The sequence below is a fragment of the Mesoplodon mirus genome, assembly GCF_964341445.2.
Source record: "Mesoplodon mirus genome assembly, chromosome: 9".
Lineage (NCBI taxonomy): Eukaryota > Metazoa > Chordata > Mammalia > Artiodactyla > Ziphiidae > Mesoplodon > Mesoplodon mirus.
The window spans coordinates 30,502,363-30,521,504 of NC_138985.1; positions in this window are offsets into that span (position 1 = coordinate 30,502,363).

The following is a 19,142-nucleotide window of genomic DNA, read 5'->3' on the forward strand; positions in this document are numbered from 1 at the left end:
ACATGTTCTCCCTTTAGCCTCCAGGCACTGTTTTTATGGCAGGACTTATCCAGACCCCCTCTGCCCACACACCAGCCATCATTTTCCTTGACTTTGTCTTCAACTCATCCTTTCAGCTTTACATTCCTAACAGGTTTTGTTTCCTTTTGGAAACAGCCCTGGACACATAAGGCTGGATGGGTCTCAGTTTGTGTCCATATTCTTGCCCAGAGAATGAAATATATCATCCTAAACCATAATTGCCGGCTTACTTGACCCCATTTCCACTAGCCCATAAACTCTCTGGAAATAAAGACCAGCTTTCATTCATCAATTCCATTTCTAGTGCCTGATCCAGTGCATGGCATGCAATAGTTGCTCAATAAATGCTTGTAGAATGTACAATAAAGGAGTGAAAATTAAGCTGGTCTTTGAAAGATAGAGACCTGAATCCTTGACTTATTCTTTCAAGTAACCCTCATAGCACCTGTACCCCTTTTCCATAGAGCCCCAATCTAGTGTGGAGACATGGTGAGGATGGGGAGGCTTCTCTATGATCTCTTCTGAATTTTCATGCTTCCAAACACACCCCATCCTCAATTTATCACTGTTAGCCATCATCAGTTATCTGAGAGTGGGTGACATTTTGTCAATGGAACACTACCTCCTCTCCCTGCTCAGGATCTTTTATTATCCATGCTCTGTGTTATTTGTCTAGGCTAGTACACAGTGCTCATTCTTCAGATAAAACCCTCACTTTCTCACTCGTACCAAAACCAGTTTGTCCAGAACATACTCAGCTCCAGCTAAAGCGGCAGTTTTGTACCTGTGCTTCATGTCACCAACAATATCTGGATACATCCCAAGACCGTCCAACAATACCCACCTGTAAGGACATGGTGGATAAACAGACTCTCAAAGTGATGCCATTTCAGGAAGGTCTTACACAGCAATGAGCCGTGCTAAGCCTGGGTCTCATGCTTCCTTGTGGGAATTTGTGAAAGAGGTCTCTCTGCCTATGGAATAGCTATTTTCAGAGCTAGAAACTCCGAGTATTCAAGCATGATTCAGTTTCCTCCATGGTCTCTTCAACCAAATGCGTGGGCTGAGTCAGAAAACATGTAGAATTACAAGAAGAATAAAGGAAGTTCCAGAAGTACTTTGAGTCCTTTGAAATAGCTGAAATATTTTTGCAAGTGTTTTTGGATTGGAGAATCCAGAAACAGGCTTTGCCAACCTCCTCTCCACTTACTTGTCAGCTGCGCACATACTTCAAAGAAAAAGCCACCATTTTGTTTCTGAATCATGTACAAACGACACATGAAACTTTTCTGTTTTAGAAGTCTTTGTATGGCATCACGTTCTGGAGTCCAGTGAACTTGGATGAAAGACGGTAAGAAGGGGATATTTTCATAAACTCTTTCAATCAAGGAAGTGCCACTAAATCAAAGTGAGTAAGCAGAAGCTCCGCAGGCCCCATTTGACTGTGAACTCAGATACACCAAGCATAGCAGACTCTATAGTTTGGGAAAAATATTGTTCTCTGACAGATTGAGTCAAAAAGCCAGTATATCCCAAAACTGTAGAACTGATCAATATTACTTTGTTTCTCTTAAAACTGAATCCTGGGCTTCCCTGGTGATGCAGTGGTTGAGAGTCCGCCTGCTGATGCAGGGGACACGGGTTCGTGCCCCGGTCCAGGAAGATCCCACATGCTGTGGAGCGAGAGGGCCCGTGAGCAATGACCGCTGAGCCTGCGCGTCCGGAGCGTGTGCTCCGCAACGGGAGAGGCCACAACAGTGAGAGGCCCATGTACCGCAAAAGAAAAAAAAAATTGCATCCACTGAGCTATGAGTTAAAAAATATGTCACGTGTAGATTTAACAATGTGTCAAATAGAATTTTTCTGAATTCTTTTAAGGAAATTGTTACTTAAATACATTCTCCAATACCACCTTATTTATAGAACTACCCCAAATCCACCCAGAACTCATTGTCAGGAAAAGGTTTTCTTCCTAGTGACCTGATTAAATTCAAGCATTTAATTGAATGTATTTTACTTATTATTAGTTCTGTGAGAGATTTAAGTTGTCACTTTATTAAAAAAAGGTTGTGTGATTAAATACACTTGGGAAATCCTGGGATAAATACAGTTAATCCTGATGTAACTGAGAAGCAACTTTGAGTCTTCTGATGTACATGGGAAGGTCCACTGGAAAGCAAAAGTTTCCCCCAAATTATTTGACAAACAGAACCCTTCCTATTGCAAAACATTTTTCTGGTTTAGAGTTATGTGAAATGTTCTTGGGGAAGTGAGATGTAATAAGCATTGTTTTTCCCTCTTCGCCTTGGCCACCCTAAAGCTCATGTAATTGTTATGGTAAACATCAAGTTTGTAGCGCTGATCTCTCAGCAATGCTGGGAAGGAAAGTCTTGCAGTGGGAAGACCGAGGGTACTGACACGTGCTTTGTGATTACTTGGGAAGGTTTGGTACATACAATGTCTACAACCCAGACTTCTCTGAAAACAGGAAGTTGCAAGTATAATATCATACATATAATATCCATTCAGAGACTAGCCATTAGTTACATTTCATCCAATTTTACTTCTTTTAGTCCATATAAACATTTACAAAACATTCTAGATGTGAATTCAAAGCTATTTCAAATTCATATCAGGAAATTGGAGGTGGCTAAACAGATGATGAAAATATACAAGATATTCAAGCAGCTTCAAATAAATAGTATTGGGACTATTTTTCCAATTAGGTTTTGCCATTTTCTAGAAAATTTGCAGGTGGTAAAAGCAATGATAGTTTTTATTCCAGAAAGAATTCAAGCCTGAATGTATTATTAAGTCTATGCATTTGTGTTCAGAACACAGAAACTTCAAATCTCTCTAGCTTAAAAACTTAGAATTTAATTTTTAGTGTAAGATCAGCTTAAATGTCATGGTTAATTTCATCCCTTCCTACCTTCCTTCCTTCCTTCCTTCAATAATCTCTGCCATGTGTCTCTCCATTGCTTTCATCGTGGAACCCCAGGATTCCCCAGTGTGGTGGTCAGTCCAGCATGACAACCTCTTGTCTGATTCACATCATCTCCAGCCACTTGTCCTCCACATTCTTGGTTCTCTCCACACTACACACCTTTACGTCTCTGTTCACATTTGCACCCACACCATCTTCTCTGTCCATTTGTCTTCTTGAGACAACCGCCAACATCACCTTTCTTTCTGAAGATCTCCCCTTTCACCCTCCCTTGCTCCAAGTGGGAAATCACTTTCTTATTTATCCATCCTGAGCTTTATCCTTGCCTGTGTGTTTGCACTTGTCACATGGTAATAGCATTGCTGGCTGACACCATCTTCTCCTTGTCGAAACAAACCATCTTTGGAGGCTGAGGCTAAGTTGTCTTTGTTTTGCTCTCCTCTGTACCAAGCACAGGACTTAATGTGTAACAGGTGCTCAACGAATATACTTTTTAAAACCCTTCTCTTTTTATTTTTAGTTATTTTTTTATTGAGGTATAATTGACATTTAATGATATAACATAATATTAGTTTCAGGAGTACAATATAATGATTCAATATTTGTAGATATTGTAAAATGATCACCATAGTAAGTCCAGCTAACATCCATTACCTCATATAGTTAAAAAAATGTTGTTTTTCTTGTGATGAGGACTTTTAAGCACTCTTAGCCACTTTCAAATGTGCAATACAATAATAAGTATAGTAACCATGCTGTAGGTCACATCTCCATGACTTTCTCATCTTACAACTGGAAGTTTGTACCTTGAAGGTGAAATACACTTTTAATGGAATTAACTATATTTACATGATTCTATGGCAAAGAGATCCCAGCCTTGGACGAGAACACATTCATAACTCAGGCTGCCCCTGCTTAGCCAGGCTTCAGGAGTTCCAACCTGAGTCCAGAGCCAGATGTATTGCTGCCCAGAGAGGGGTTGGCCAGGGCCCCAGAGGACCAGCTGGAGGATAAATGATGGTGAGGTGGACGAGAGGGACTCTGGGAAAAGGCAGGAAGAGCTGGAGGAACCAGGGAGAGACTGAGAGGGAGAGGATGAAACTGACACAGCTTTCCTCCCACACAGTCTGAAGTGTGTTGCTGTTTTGTTCAAGGCTTTGGAGAACAGTGACAACCATCTGGGGGCTGTTTTCCTGGGGACCTGGGGAGGAGCAGGCAGCCTCAGGCACAAGGGAATCAGAATCCTGAATGGAAGTTTCACTTCTCAGCCTGCCTTTGCTAGCAAGGTCAAGCAAATGCTAGCATAAGAGCTGGAGCGAGGCTGTCAGCCTGCAAGTAACAGTGGGCAACTGAGCACAGTCCAAACCAACACTGTAGCTAATGTTACATGTTGTTGTTCCTCTATGCTGATTCTGAGACTTCTGATTTGCCTGCTCTTGCAGACCACACCACGGACGTATAAGCCTGCGTTAAAGAACAGAGGAAGGGATGCCTCACTCCCCTGGGGACCATGGGATAACCTGAAGGACGGCTATGCCCAGCCAAAGGCTAGCAGACTTCCTCCATGCTTCCTGACAGAAGAGCTCATCTGTGCATCTAAGTGGCCTGTCAAAAAGGATTTGGGAAGCAAAGGTGGAGGAGAAGCTTTATTTAAGCCAAGGCCTCCTGCCATCAGTGAGGTGTGTGGGGGCTGATCAGATAAAGGAACCAGGGCTTTATAATCCCCTCAAGCTGCCCTGGATGATTCTTATCAGACCCAGGACTCAAGCAAGAACCTGTCTGTGGCCACAGGACCAGGGATGCTGAAAGGAAATTGCTGGTCTCTTCAGAATTAGGGAACCTGTTTCATGACTTAAAAAGTACAGCAAGAACTCACATGACACCTTGTGAGGGGGCAGGAAAACACTTAAGAACCTGAAAGCAAACACTTTGGAGAACACTTAGCAATATTAATTTCATGAGCCTGCCAGTACAATTTCACAGCCTTGGGAATAGAAAGTCTCATTTGCTTAGAATAATAAGGAAAACATAGCTCTGAGAAGTCCATTTTCCTGATGACGATGTCTCCCTCTCTGAATGTCCAAACTAATTTTAACCATTTTTGATGGAAATCTTTCAAAGGCCAAAATCACACTTCTTTGTCATCTCAAAAAAAAAAAAAAAAATAGAACTTTTCCAGAATACTCTAGCCTCTGTTTTATGGATCGAGGTCCCTCTTCAGATGAAAGAAGAGCGAGACACTAACAGTTGCCTAGCAACTGTGATGTACTTGGAACCATGCTAGATACGTATGTGAAGCATCTCTTTAGCCTCACCAGGACCCAGTGTCAAAGACATATTTATCTCAAGGATCCATATAAGAAACCTGAGAGCTGAAAGTGAGCAGAGATATGAACAGAGACACCTAAACTGAACCACCTCTGTGTGACATATAATCTTTGCTTTATGATACAACAGACTTGAGTAGTTTGAATTATAACAAGGATGAGGAAATGTTTAGGGGTGAAGGATATGTTCAGTATCTTGACTGTGCTATTGGTTTCATGGGTGTATACTTATCTCAAAGGTTATCAAATAGTACCCTTTAATTATGTGCAGTTAATTTTTAAATATATGTCATGACTAAATTAGCATACCAAAGTCAGTTAATATAGATATAATTCATTCTTTTAATTGTCATATAATATTCCAGTGCATGCATGTTTTATAGGTTCTCTAAGTACTTCCTTATTGATGTGTATTTATATGTTCCTAGTTTTTTTGCTATCACAACAAATGATTACATACATATATATTCAATTTATTCAATGATTTTATGTTATATACATGAATAATAGCTATATAGATGCTTCATATTTATACTATATATAAAGCACTATTTACACAACAGGGATTTTAATTCTGAGGAGTAGCTCCTAAGATGAATATATTATATGTGTTTTCTTTTTAAAATTTCAGTGATGTGATATATCATGTTTCCAAAAGACTCTTACCACCCACTCCTCTGCAGTAATCTATAAGTATATACTTTTTTTTTTTTTTTTTTGCGGTATGCAGGCCTCTCACTGTTGTGGCCTCTCCCGTTGCAGAGAACAAGCTCCGGACGCGCAGGCTCAGCGGCCATGGCTCACGGGCCCAGCCACTCCGCGGCACGTGGGATCCTCCCGGACCGGTGCACGAACCCGTGTCCCCTGCATCGGCAGGCGGACTCTCAACCACTGCGCCACCAGGGAAGCCCTAAAAGGATATACTTGTAATCTATACTCTGAAAACACTTCACAAATAGTTTGCCAGCCAGAAAGGTATAAAACAACATCTTGCATCACACTTGTCCCTTTCTTTTTAAGTGTAGTGTTAGAACCTTGCTTATAAGATGTTCTTTTTTTTTTTTTAACATCTTTATTGGAGTATAATTGCTTTACAGTGGTGTGTTAGTTTCTGCTGTACAACCAAGTGAATCAGCTATACAAATACATATATCCCCAAATCTCTTCCCTCTTGCATCTCCCTCCCACCCTCCCTATCCCACCCCTCTAGGTGGTCACAAAGCACTGAGCTGATCTCCCTGTGCTATGCAGCTGCTTCTCACTAGCTATCTATTTTACACTTGGTAGTGTATATATGTCCATGCCACTCTCCCACTTTGTCCCACCTTCCCCTTCCCCTTCCCCGTGTCCTCAAGTCCATTCTCTATACAAGATGTTCTCTTAAGCCTAGATGTTATTTGCTCTCCTTGCCTTTGGTGTCTTTCTAATGCTGACCCCAAGACATTATCCTAGTGCAGACACACAGTGATCTTCCCTGAGTTTCTATATAAATTTTTATTTTTCTCTTCTTCAGTCCCTTTTGTTCCTAAAGCCTTTACTACCACAGCTCACTCAGGACAGATTCCGAGATGCTCTGCATTCCAAAAAGAAGCCGAATGGTTTTCCCTTTACCTTGAAATTATGCTGACTCAAGAAAATGGGCCATATGCTGAAGTTTCTGATATCAAATTCCATCGAGCAAAGGTCAGGATTGTACCCACCTTTAGCTCATGCAGTTGCCAAAAGTATTATTCACCTTACTTTGGGTTCCAAAAGGGATTCAAACATGTAATGAAAGCAGCTTGAACAAGTTAGAACTCCTCATGTTAAGCAATGTTTGAGCGTGCCATTTCTCAACAGCTAAGTTAATATCCTCTTGCCCAGAAAAAAAACTTTCCACTGATCCAAAATACCAATGAAGATTCAGCTTTCTCATTATCATAGAGTAAATTGGTGCAAGTTTAAACGAGGTATAAAGCACATGAGTTTACCAGCTATATTTTCATCTTTGCATAATAAATCTAAATTGCTGGGAATGGGGACATTAGCTATAAACCATGCTATTTCTTAAAAGTGTTAAAAACTTGTAAAATGCAGGGAGAATTTCAGTTGAAATTGTCAGTACTACTTCTAAGACCCTGACTTGTTATCCTGTCAGTGACAGACCATTGGTCTAGTCTGGTTACCATTTTTTCAGGAATACTTTGTAAAACTGTAACAGGGTTTCTGATGATCATTTAAGAACCTATGCTATTGAGAAAAGGGGTTATTTATAATTAAATGCTGGATTTCTTAGCCTGCTTTTACATAACAAACTGAAAATGTTGATAGAAACAAGGTCAATGAGGTGGTTTTCTTCAAAAGCATTCAAATGAACTTATTTACAAAACAGAAACAGACTGACAGACATAGAAAACAAACTTATGGTTACCAAAGGGGAAAGCGGGGGAGGGATAAATTAGGAGTTTGGGATTAACAGATACACATTACTATATACACAACAGATAAACAACAAGGACCTACTGTATAGTGCAGGGAACTAAATTCAATATCTTGTATAATAGAAAAGAATCTGAAAAAAGAATATATATATATATATATATATATATATATATATATATATAAAACTGAATAGCTTTGCTGTACACCTGAAACTAATAAAACATGGTAAATCAACTATACTTCAATTTTTAAAGAAAGCATTTGACTTTATGGTTTCGTAGAAAAGAGAACTGGGTTCATGTTCATTGCCACTTAGGGGCGGAAGCTTTAAGAGCTGTTGCATGATTTGGAATCATTTATTTTTCCTGTAATCTCCTGGAGGTAACAGACATGGACATTTCCTCCTCACCTGAATCACTCTGTGCCCAGTGGAGAGAAATCTTCCCTCATTCACAACAGGCATGAAACAGGAGCAAGAAATAAACCTTTACTTTGTAACCCACTGGGAGTGTTTTGGCATGTAGCATAGCCTATCTCAACCTGACTGATACTTCTATTTACATAAGCCAGTGCCTTAAAAGTTCTTAGACTCAACTTAATTTATTAAGTTGAATCCTATAAAATTGCTGATTTTAAGTGAAAAGAACGCAAAGAAGAACATACATATTTTTATGTCTGAAATAATTTAGTAATGATTTTGCATTGCTTTCTTTTAATTAACATTCTGAAATGAATATTTCTTATGTTACTATTAACCTTTTCATAGATCTTAACGATTTCATGTCTCTTGTAGATGTAATCAGTGTACCCAAATGTTATCCATAAGGCTGCATTTGTCTCATTTTTCATGACAACTTATTTTATAATGACCATCTTTGGGAATATAGCATTGCTACTATTTTGGATTATGTATTAGGACATATTTTGAGAAACATAATGGGTAAAATATGTAAGTATTTAGAAGGCATTTGATGCATACTGAAAAATTAAGTCCCAGAAAACATTACTAATGAGAACATAGAGTCCTGCCATGTTTTTTCTGACCCATGTCATCTGGCTATAACGATTCCAACCCCTTACCTGGCACACGTTAGTCAGAACTGGGTGGCTTGAGGAGGGGTCTACACTCTGCGTCACTTTTCCCTTGGTATGAGCAGAGCCCAGTAACCTCTGAGTCTCAACCCCCAACCAGAATCAACAAGGTAGACCAGGCTGTGGGAGGTGGACCCAGATGGCACTCCACTTCCCATGTCCCTTCTTCTGGTGTCAGCAGTGTCCAGCAGAGGTGGGCTTACACCCCTACTCAAAGGAAGCGAGGTGGTACAAGTTGATGCCCCACTTGCACTTAGCTCTCCACCAGCAGAGTCAGGGTGGAGCCAGATGTCTGTCCTCATCTGTAATGAGGCAGTGTGCTCAGTGCCCCACTTTGCCCCAGGGTGTTGGCAGGGCCCATAGGGAAACTGAGCATACACACCAGACTGGCCTTCACGCTCCACCTCACACTTCAACATGGGGGTTTCTGCTAAGACACGGAAATTAAATTGGATCCAGTATTTCAAAAAAAAAAAAAAAAAAAAAAAAAAGACCAGGATATAACTGAGAGTTACTTGTCATGTGAAGAATCAGAAAAATCAGAATGTAAATGAGCAAAGACACCAATACAAAGATGAATCGGATGTTAGAATTATCTGTTAAGAATCTTAAAGTAGTCAAAATCAAACACTCTAGCAAGTAATTTTAAATTATTTTGAAACTAATAAATAGAAACTTTCAACAAAGAAATAGAAATCATAAGAAATAAAGAATCAAATTCAATTACAGAACTGAAAAATAAAATCACAGAAGTAAAAAAAATCTCTCTAAATGAGCTCAATAGTAGATTAGAAATGACAGAGGATTGGAAGCAGTGAACTTGTAGATAGATCAATAGATTTACTCAATATGAACTACAAAGAAAAATAGAGTGAAAAAAAGAAGCTAACGTTTATATGATTGGAGTCCCAGAAGGAGAAGAGAAGACTGAAAAAGTATTCAAAGAAATAATGGCTGAAAACTCCCAAATTTGATGAAAGACTAAAACTTACAAATTCAAGAAGCTGAGTGAAATTAACAGAAAAAATCCAAAGAATTCCATGCGAAGAGACATGATAATTAAATGTCTGACAACTAAAGACAAAGAAAAAAATCTTGAAAGCAACCAAAGTGAAGGGCACCAACTTGAATGATAGTGGATTTCTCATCTGAATCCTTGGAGGACAGAGGATGTGGTACAACATTTTTCAAGCACTTAAATACATAAACTACCAATTGCCCATTGTAATTCCTGTAAAAATGTCCTTTAGAAATGTAGAGTAAATAAAAACATTTTTAGACACAGAAAAATTGAGAAACTTTCCGCTAACAAGCTATCCTCAAAGAATAGCTGAGGGAAGATCTTTAAACATAGAGGATTTGATAACAAAAGAAGGTTTGGAACTTTGGGAAGGAAAGAAGAACGTTAGAATGTACAAATTAAAGGTAAATGTAATAGACTGTCCTACCTCTCATGAGTTTCTTAAATCATGTTCAGTGGTTGAAGCAAAATTTATAACATAAGAATCAGAAATGTATAGAACTCTTGGATGAAAAAATAGCAAGTATATATCTGACTATCACAGTAAATCAACAGTATCAAATTAATATTTATAGCACACTTTACACAATGATAACAACATACATTTATATATTTTTCCAAGTACTGATGGAACATTTACCAATACAGACCATATCATGGCCCATGAAACAAACCTTGTAGAATTTAGAAAAATTGAAATCCCGAAGAGCATACTTTCTGACCTTCCTTAAGGAAATTAAACTAAATATCAACAACATAAAGATAATAGGAAAAACTGCCAATAATTGAAAATTAAATAACAGACTTCTAAATAATTCATGAAACAAATAGAAAGTTAAAAAAATAGAAAATATTTTTGAACATAATGGAATTTTTATTAAAAAATCAAAATCTATGGAACGCAGCTAAAGCAGTGGTGAGTAGGAAATTTACAGCAAAAAAATTGTTACATTAGAAAAAAAGAAAGGTCATAAACAGTAATCTAAGTTCTTATCTCAAGAAACTACAAAAATAAAAGCAAAAATCAATCCAAAGCAAGTAGAAAGATGGAAATGATAAAGATTAAAGCAGAAATCAATGAAATTTAAAACAAGAAAACAGTAGAAGATCATAAAACAAAAACCTAGTTCTTTGAAAAATATTCAAAACTTGATAAACCTCTAGCAAAACTGACAAACATAAAAGAGAGAAAGTACAAATCACAACATCCAGAATGAAAAAGGGAATATCACTACAGAACCTGAAGCCATTAAAAGACTAAAAGGAATACTGGAAACAATTTTACACTTATAAGTTCAACATTTAGAGTGATGGACCAATTTCTCAAAAACCACAGAGTACCAAAACTTAATCAAAGTTAGACAACCTGAGACATTCTAGAACCATTTATGAAATTAAAAATTTAATCATAAAGCCCCCAAAAAAAGAAATCTCCAGGTGCAGATGCTTTCACTTTAAGATTCTACAGAGCATTTAAAGAAGAATTAACACCAGTTTTACACAATCTCTTGCAGAAAATGAAAGAGTAGAGAACCCATTTCATGAGTCCAGTATTACCTTAATACAAAGACCAGAAAAAGACAGTAGGAAAAAAAGAGAAGTATTAGACCAATATCTATCATGAAGTAATGTGCAAAAATTCTCAAAAAATACTAGCAAATCAACTCTAGCAATTTATAAAAGATATTTTACGCCATGACCTACCATGACCAAGTAGGATTTACTGCAGATATTCAAGGCTGGTTCAACATTCTAAGTAAAAAAAAATCAAATTAATTTATGCAGAAAGTGACTTTGACAAACTACAACACTCACTCGTGATAAAAACTCTCAAAAAGTAGGAATAGAGAAAAAATCTCTTAATATGATAAACAGTCTATTCTAAGTGGTTTTATCTACAACTAACATATTATTAATGGTCCATTTCCTCCTCCTGAAAACTGAAAACAAAGAAGAATGTCTGTTCTCACCACTGTTAATCAGCATAGCACTGGAAATTCTAGCTCCTGAAATAAGGGAAAAAAAATAAATAAAAGGTATACAGAATGGAAAGATAGGAATAAACTGTCCTTGTTGACATATGACATGGTTTTTTATGTATAAAATTCTGAGTAAACAAAAACAAAGAAAAAGAAACACCAAACACCTTCTGTATCTAATAAGTGTATTCATCAAGGTTATAATTACAAGATCAAATGCAAAAATCAATTACATTTCTATATATTAACAATGAATATGTAGAAGCTGAAATTTAAAACACAGTGACATTTATAATACTGAAAAATAAAATAAAAAGTTATAACAGTACAGTTATAACAGTACAGTATAACTTCTACAGTAGCTGTCTGCTGCAAATTACAAAATTTTGGTGAAAGAAATCAAAGTCTTTAAAAAATTGAAAGACTGTGAAATGAATAAAGGTAAACCTCGTTCCAAATAGAGTTGGAAGGAGGAGCTTTCACACACATGCCTTTTGTTGCAGCTTACTTTACACACCCCAGGAGGAAGAAGGGAGATTTTCTCCTTGTCCCATATCCACTTAACCAATGAGAAACCACAACTCAGCCAATGAGAAACCCACACAATCCCAAACTCCTGCTCTCCTCCAATGAACTTTCATTCAAAATAGCCTCTCCCAACTTCCTCCTTGTCTCTATAAAAGAATGCTCCTCTCCTTTGTTTTCCAGACTTGCCTATGGTTCTCCATAGTTTGTGTGTCTCAAATTGCAATTCCTCCGTTATTCCTGAATAAATTCAATTCTGCTGGCTAAACTGCTTACCCTTTTTTTTTTTAAAGGTTGACAAGACATATTGTGTTCATGAATTGGAAGACTCAAGATAGAAAGTATGTAAAATATCCCCCAATTTTATACAGGTTTATCAAAAGTCTTAATAAAATTCTCAAAAATATTTTTTGTAAACAAGGTTATTTTGAAATTTGTATGCAAAGGCAAAAAACTAGAAGAGCTAAAACAATTTTGACAATGAGTAAAATCAGAGGACCACCAGATTCTAAGACTACTATATAGTCACCCAGGGCTTACAAGGATTATAGGGATTTGGCTGTGCTACTGGTGGAGGGATAGACACATAGACCAATGGAACACAATAGAGAATTCAGAAATAGACTGACACAAATATGCCCCACTGTTTTTTGATAAGGTATAAAAGCAATACAATGGAGAACTTAAAAAAAATGGTTTTGGAGCCACTGGACATTTATAGACCAAAAATATAATAATAATCTCAACATCTCAAAACTTATGCCAAAATTAATTCAAAATAAATCACACACTTAAATATAAAATGTAAAACTATAATTTTTTTGGAAAAATAATACAGGAGAAAAATTTCAGGATCCAGGGATATGCAAATAATTCTTAGATGTGAAATAAACGACACAACATATTAAAAGGAAAATTGATAAATTGAACCTTGTCACAAAAAGGAAATCTTTTGTTTCATGAATGACCTTGTTTAGAGAATAAAAATAGCAAATTACAGAGTGGGAAAATATATGGTAAAGCACATATCTAATAAGGGACTTGTATCTAGAATATATAAAGAACATTCAACACTAAGTAGTAAAGAAAAACAAACAATCCAATTAGAAAATGGTCAAAAAACATGAAGAGATATTTCACTGAAAAGGATGTACAAATGGCAAACAAATTCATTAAAGGATTTTCAGCATCTTTAACCATTAGGGAAATGGTAATTAAAACCACAATAAGATACCACTTCACACATATCAGAACAGTTAAAATAAAAAATAGTGACAATACCAAATGCTGGTGAGAATGTAAAATGGAACAGCCACTCTGGAAAACAATACGGCAGCTTCTTAAACAGTTACTAAACATGCAATATGATTGCACTCGACCAGCAATTGCACTCTGGGCATTCATCACAGAAAAATGAAAACTTCTGTTCTCACAAAAACCTCTATATGAATGTTCATTGCAGTTTTATTGGAAGGAACCCCACACTGGAAACAATTAAGATGTCTTTCAACAAGTCAATGTGCAGACAGGCTGCGGTACATCCATGCTGAGGAGCACTACTCAGTGATGAAAGGACTGAATTTTGATACATGCAACAACATGAGAGACTCTCTAGGGAATTAAGCTTAGTGAAAAACGATAGTTCCAAAATGTCACATAGTGTACAACTCTATTTACATTACATTATTGAAATAACAAAATTATAGAGATGGAGTAGGTTTGCCAGGCATGTAGGTGGAAACCACACTAGTGAGCTTAGTGTGCTATACAAAGGGTCACATGAGGGATCTTGTGGTGATAAAATGTTTGTATCTTGGCTGTTTAAATGTCAAAATCCTGGTTGTGTTGTTTCACTATAATTTTGCAAGATGCTCTTACTGGGGAAAACTTGATAAAATATATATGGTATTTCTCTGTATTACAACTGCAGGTGAATCTATTATTTTCTCAAAATAAAAGGCTTAATTAAGAAGTAATAAAATGTTAATCTGAAAAAAAGTAATAGGCAATATACAATAAACAAAAATAATAGCAATCTATTGAATATTTTCAGATTTAGAATCAGACCCTCTGTCAATGCAAAATGCATAACAAAGAAACAGCAAAATTTGCATGCAGGTGAAATGGTAGTGTACATAAAGCTGGATTCTGATATGTGAAAGCTACAAATTACAAACCCTGAGCAATACAAAAAAATAAGATTGTAACTAGGCAGCCAATTGAGGAGGTAAAACGGAATACTAAAAAATACTCAATGAATCCAAAAAGAGGACAAGAGGAGAACAAAAGGCAGAAAACAAATAACAAACATAAACACAAGCCCAAGTATAGTTGACTCTTGAACAACATGGGTTTGAACTGCAAGTGTCCATTTGTATGTGGATCTTTTTCAATAGTAAATACTACAGTAGTACACAGTCCATGGTTGGTGGCATCCAAGGATGCCGAACGGTGGATACAGAGGAACTGCAAATGAGGAGGAACAGCACATATAGAGGGCTGACTCTAAGTTATATGCAGATTTTCAACTGCTGCAGAGGGTTAGCAGCCCTAAACCCTGTGTTGTTCAAGCGTCAACCATATATAATTAATTAAATGTAAAAGGCATAATCACTCTAATTAAAATACAAAAACTGAATAAATACACTAAGCAACATGGATAGAGTAAAAAGAAAAGATAGGGGAAAAGATATACCACAGAGGCATACTTCAGAGATATTGTGGATTCAGTTCCAGACAATTGCAATGAAGCATATGTCACAATAAAGTGAGTTACCTGAATTTTTAGGTTTCCCAGTAAATATAAAAGCTACCGTTACATTATAATGTGGTCTATTAAGTGTTCAATAACATTATGTCAAAAAAAACTACGTACATACCTTCATTAAGAACTACTTTATCGCTAAAAAAAATGCTAACCATCATCTGAGCCTTCAGCAGTCATAATCTTTTTGCTGTTGTAGGATTTGATGTATTATAAAAACTACCAAAATGTGACACAGAGACACAAAGTGAGCAAATGCTGTTGGAAGAATGATGCCAAAGACTTGCTTGATGCAGGGTTTTCACAACCTTCAGTATGTAAAAATACCAAATTATTTGTGAAGTGCAATAAAGTAAAGCACCATAAAACAAGGTAAGCCCATATATGCAAAACCTGGAGTTAATTAATATCATTGCAGACGTGAGTAAATATAATGTTGTGTCATAATGAGGGAAATTACACAATGATAAGTGGTCAATTTAGCAAGAAGACATAATTCTAAATATGTATTGGATAAATAAATCTGATAAAGAAGTTTCACTATACATGAAATATAAACGGATGAAAATAAAAAGAATAGACTAATTTAAAATTTAGGTTGGAGATTTCAAAAGTCCTCTCTTAGCAATTGATAGAATAATCAAACAAACAAACAAACAAAATCAGTAAGGATAGCATATTGTAAGACCTAAAATTTCAAGTGTTGCTTCAGCATCTTTGAGCCTCACAGGGCTCCAGAAGCCTAAACATGAGCTCCCCTGCTCTCTCCAGATATGCTCCCCCAACCCAGCAGTAAAGTCTTTCCACCCACTAGTTCCCCTATAAACTGGACCAGCCGCTCCCCACCTGGTTTTCAACCTACTGGGTTTACCCCACTGCCAGGCTGCAAAATTATCCAAACAAGTGAGTTATAGGAATCAAGGGTCATTCCACCCTCCTGCTACCAGAGAGCCTGCCTTACAAAGCCCCTGGTTGTTCATTCTCTTGCCGAGTACAACCCCATGTGGCCCTACATGGTATGTGGTACCCTCTTCTCCAGATGTGAGAATATGTCACTCATAACTCAGGGCTCACCTCATTTGTCTGGTGCTGGTGTCACGTGTTCAGACTTTTGGTACCACTTAGGCAGAGTATCCCTTCTTCACCAACTGCATAAATAAGTGATCAGAACAGAAATAGATGACTTCAACAATGCCACTAATGAATCTCACTTAGTTGACATCTGTGGAACTTAACTCAGCAGCAGGAGACACATTCTCTTCAAGTGCCTGTGAAACATTTACTAAAATAGACAATATTCTGGTCTTTAAAATAAATCACCATAAATTTAAAAGAATTCAAATCATACAGAATATATCTGTCGATCACACAATAATTAATTAGAAATAAATAACAGAAAGAGACATGGAAAATCCTCAAATAGGTAGAAATTAATAAACAATGTTAGTCAAAGAAGAAAATCACAATAAAAATTAGAAGATATTTTTAAATGGATGAAAATTCTTTAAAAAGATTATGGAATACATCTTAAACAGTTCTCAAAAAATGTATAGTTTTAAATACTTAATTACAAAAAAAGGCAGGTATAAAATTAATGATCTCTTTCTACAAAAATAGTTCTTATAATCTCTGATAACTATTCTGGCTTAAAACTTAGGAGTCAGCTGTAGGGTAAGAACGAAATCACTAATGATTTCGGTTACTTTGCATTCTGTTATGAAATAACACACAGAAATGTTGAAATAAAGATTAGAAAGTGTCACAGCTTAAAGATGAAAGGAACTACAAGATGAGATACTTCATATCTATTAATATTGTCAGATTTTAATTTATATTTTACAATAAGAGAGTATAATTTATATTTGCACACCCTACTGCCCGGCTTACACAATAGCAAATAAGGTGTCTATTAAAAATGAGTGGTGTGTATCCCAGACTTATCAGCCAGGCACAGAATGTGTTTCTTTTAATATCTTTTTGCTTACATGAGTGGCAGTATATTTTTTATTTACTCAGACATATAGAAATTATTTTTTACTGTAACTTCCAGTTTAACAAAACTTGAATTATGTTAGAGACAGAGATAACCGCTTATTTATGGGCTCCTCAGTTCTCATGGGAAGACTGCAAGTCAAAAGCAAGATCATAAACGTGAGCTCATCACTCTTATGAAGCAGATAAACGTGCTCAGATAAGATGATAAATGTCCCGAGTCCTCACTGTAAACTCAAAGTGAACTGTGCCTGAACCTGGGAAGGTTTGCATTCCCACCCCTGCCTTGCCTTCTGTTTCTCCACGCTTTGCCTTCCTGGCTGGAGCCTTGAGTCAGCAGGCCAGAGTAATCTATCCCAGAACACTGTCCTCCTAGTCTTTGAGCCAACTTGGAAAATGAAAATCGCTTAGCTGGGTTTTATTCCAGTTTTATGAGGTTTCACCTGACACGCCACTGGATGAGTTTAAAAAATTGTACACACAAAATTCTTTGAGTGTTGGTAGGTAAAGTACTAAATCTTGGTGATGCCAGGTCTCCAATATTTAAGTTTCCTGAAGATAATTTATGTGGCTAAGCATAGCACTTAGGCTTCAGTGGTGGAGCCTCAAGAAGCCCTTCCAGCCACATCTTGGGCTGTACTTCCACCTGCCAAGCTGTCTAATCACACCACAGGTATCTGCCCTGTCCCTGACACATGACTGAAGAACTTTCACACACACATTAGTGAACCATCTTTTGTCTGTGCTGAAAATATTCTTCCCTGTGTTTCTGCCCTGTAGTGCTTCATGATCCAGCTTCTTCACATCCTATCTTGATGGGAAGTCTAGGGTGGACGTGTTTGACGGTGCCTAGATCGTTTACCATTCTCTCTGGTGGCCAGGAAGGTGAGGATGTACTTGGCTTATGCAGGATGAACCTGTGAGCAGAGGCTGCAGGTCAACTTAGGGGATAATTGGGGTTCTGTTGGGGAGAGAAGCTTAGGAAGAGTGAGAGTAAAATAGATTAGGCCCAGAAATGATAAGCCAGTCTCACGTGGCAAGTGAGGAGAGGTGACCTACCCCGATTCTTGGCTTATGGGATAGGGGCAGATGGAAAGGCCATTCACTGACTCAGGAGGGCTCAACTTCCTGAGTCACAGTGGTGTAAGTGTGAGTACAGACAAAGAGGAATGACCTGCCATGCAACAGGCCCAGTTTTTGATGTTTGTATCCTTTGTCCAGGAGAGATGGATAAGAGAGAAATCAGACATACTGGGCTGGAGACCAAGACAATGATCTGAACTTAAGAAAGGGCAGGGGAGTGGTGGATTTAGAGGAAATAGTTGAAGCTCTCATGGGAGGAGGAGAGAGGATCCCAGGCGTGGTGTCCCCTCTTACTCTTCGAAAAGTAAACTACACATTGTCCTCTGCATGTTTTCTTGGTTACTTTTCAGAGGAATCCATTAATAATAATTTGTAGCTAATAATTATGTAGAACTCATTGTTCTAAATGTGTGTCAACTCATTTAAGTCACACAAAACCCTATGAGTTAGGCGTTTTTTTTTTAACTGCTCTCAATTTTATTTTATTTTGAATTTTACTGTAATTATTTATCTTTTATACAGCAGGTTCTTATTAGTTATCTATTTTATACATATTAGTGTCTACATGGCAATCCAAATCTCCCAATTCATCCCACCGCCACCCTCCCCCCCGACTTTCCCCCCTTGGTGTCCATACGTTTGTTCTCTACATCTGTGTCTCTATTTCTGCCTTGCAAACCAGTTCATCTGTACCATTTTTTCTAGATTCCACATATGTGCTTTAATATCCAATATTTGTTTTTCTCTTTCTGACTTACTTTACTCTGTATGACAGTCTCTATGTCCATCCACGTCTCTACAAATGACCCAATTTTGTTCCTTTCATGGCTGAGTGATATTCCATTGTATATATGTAGTACAACTTCTTTATCCATTCATCTGTTGATGGGCATTTAGGTTGTTTCCATGACCTGGCCATTGTAAGTATTGCTGCAATGAACATTGGGGTACATGGGTCTTTTTGAATTAT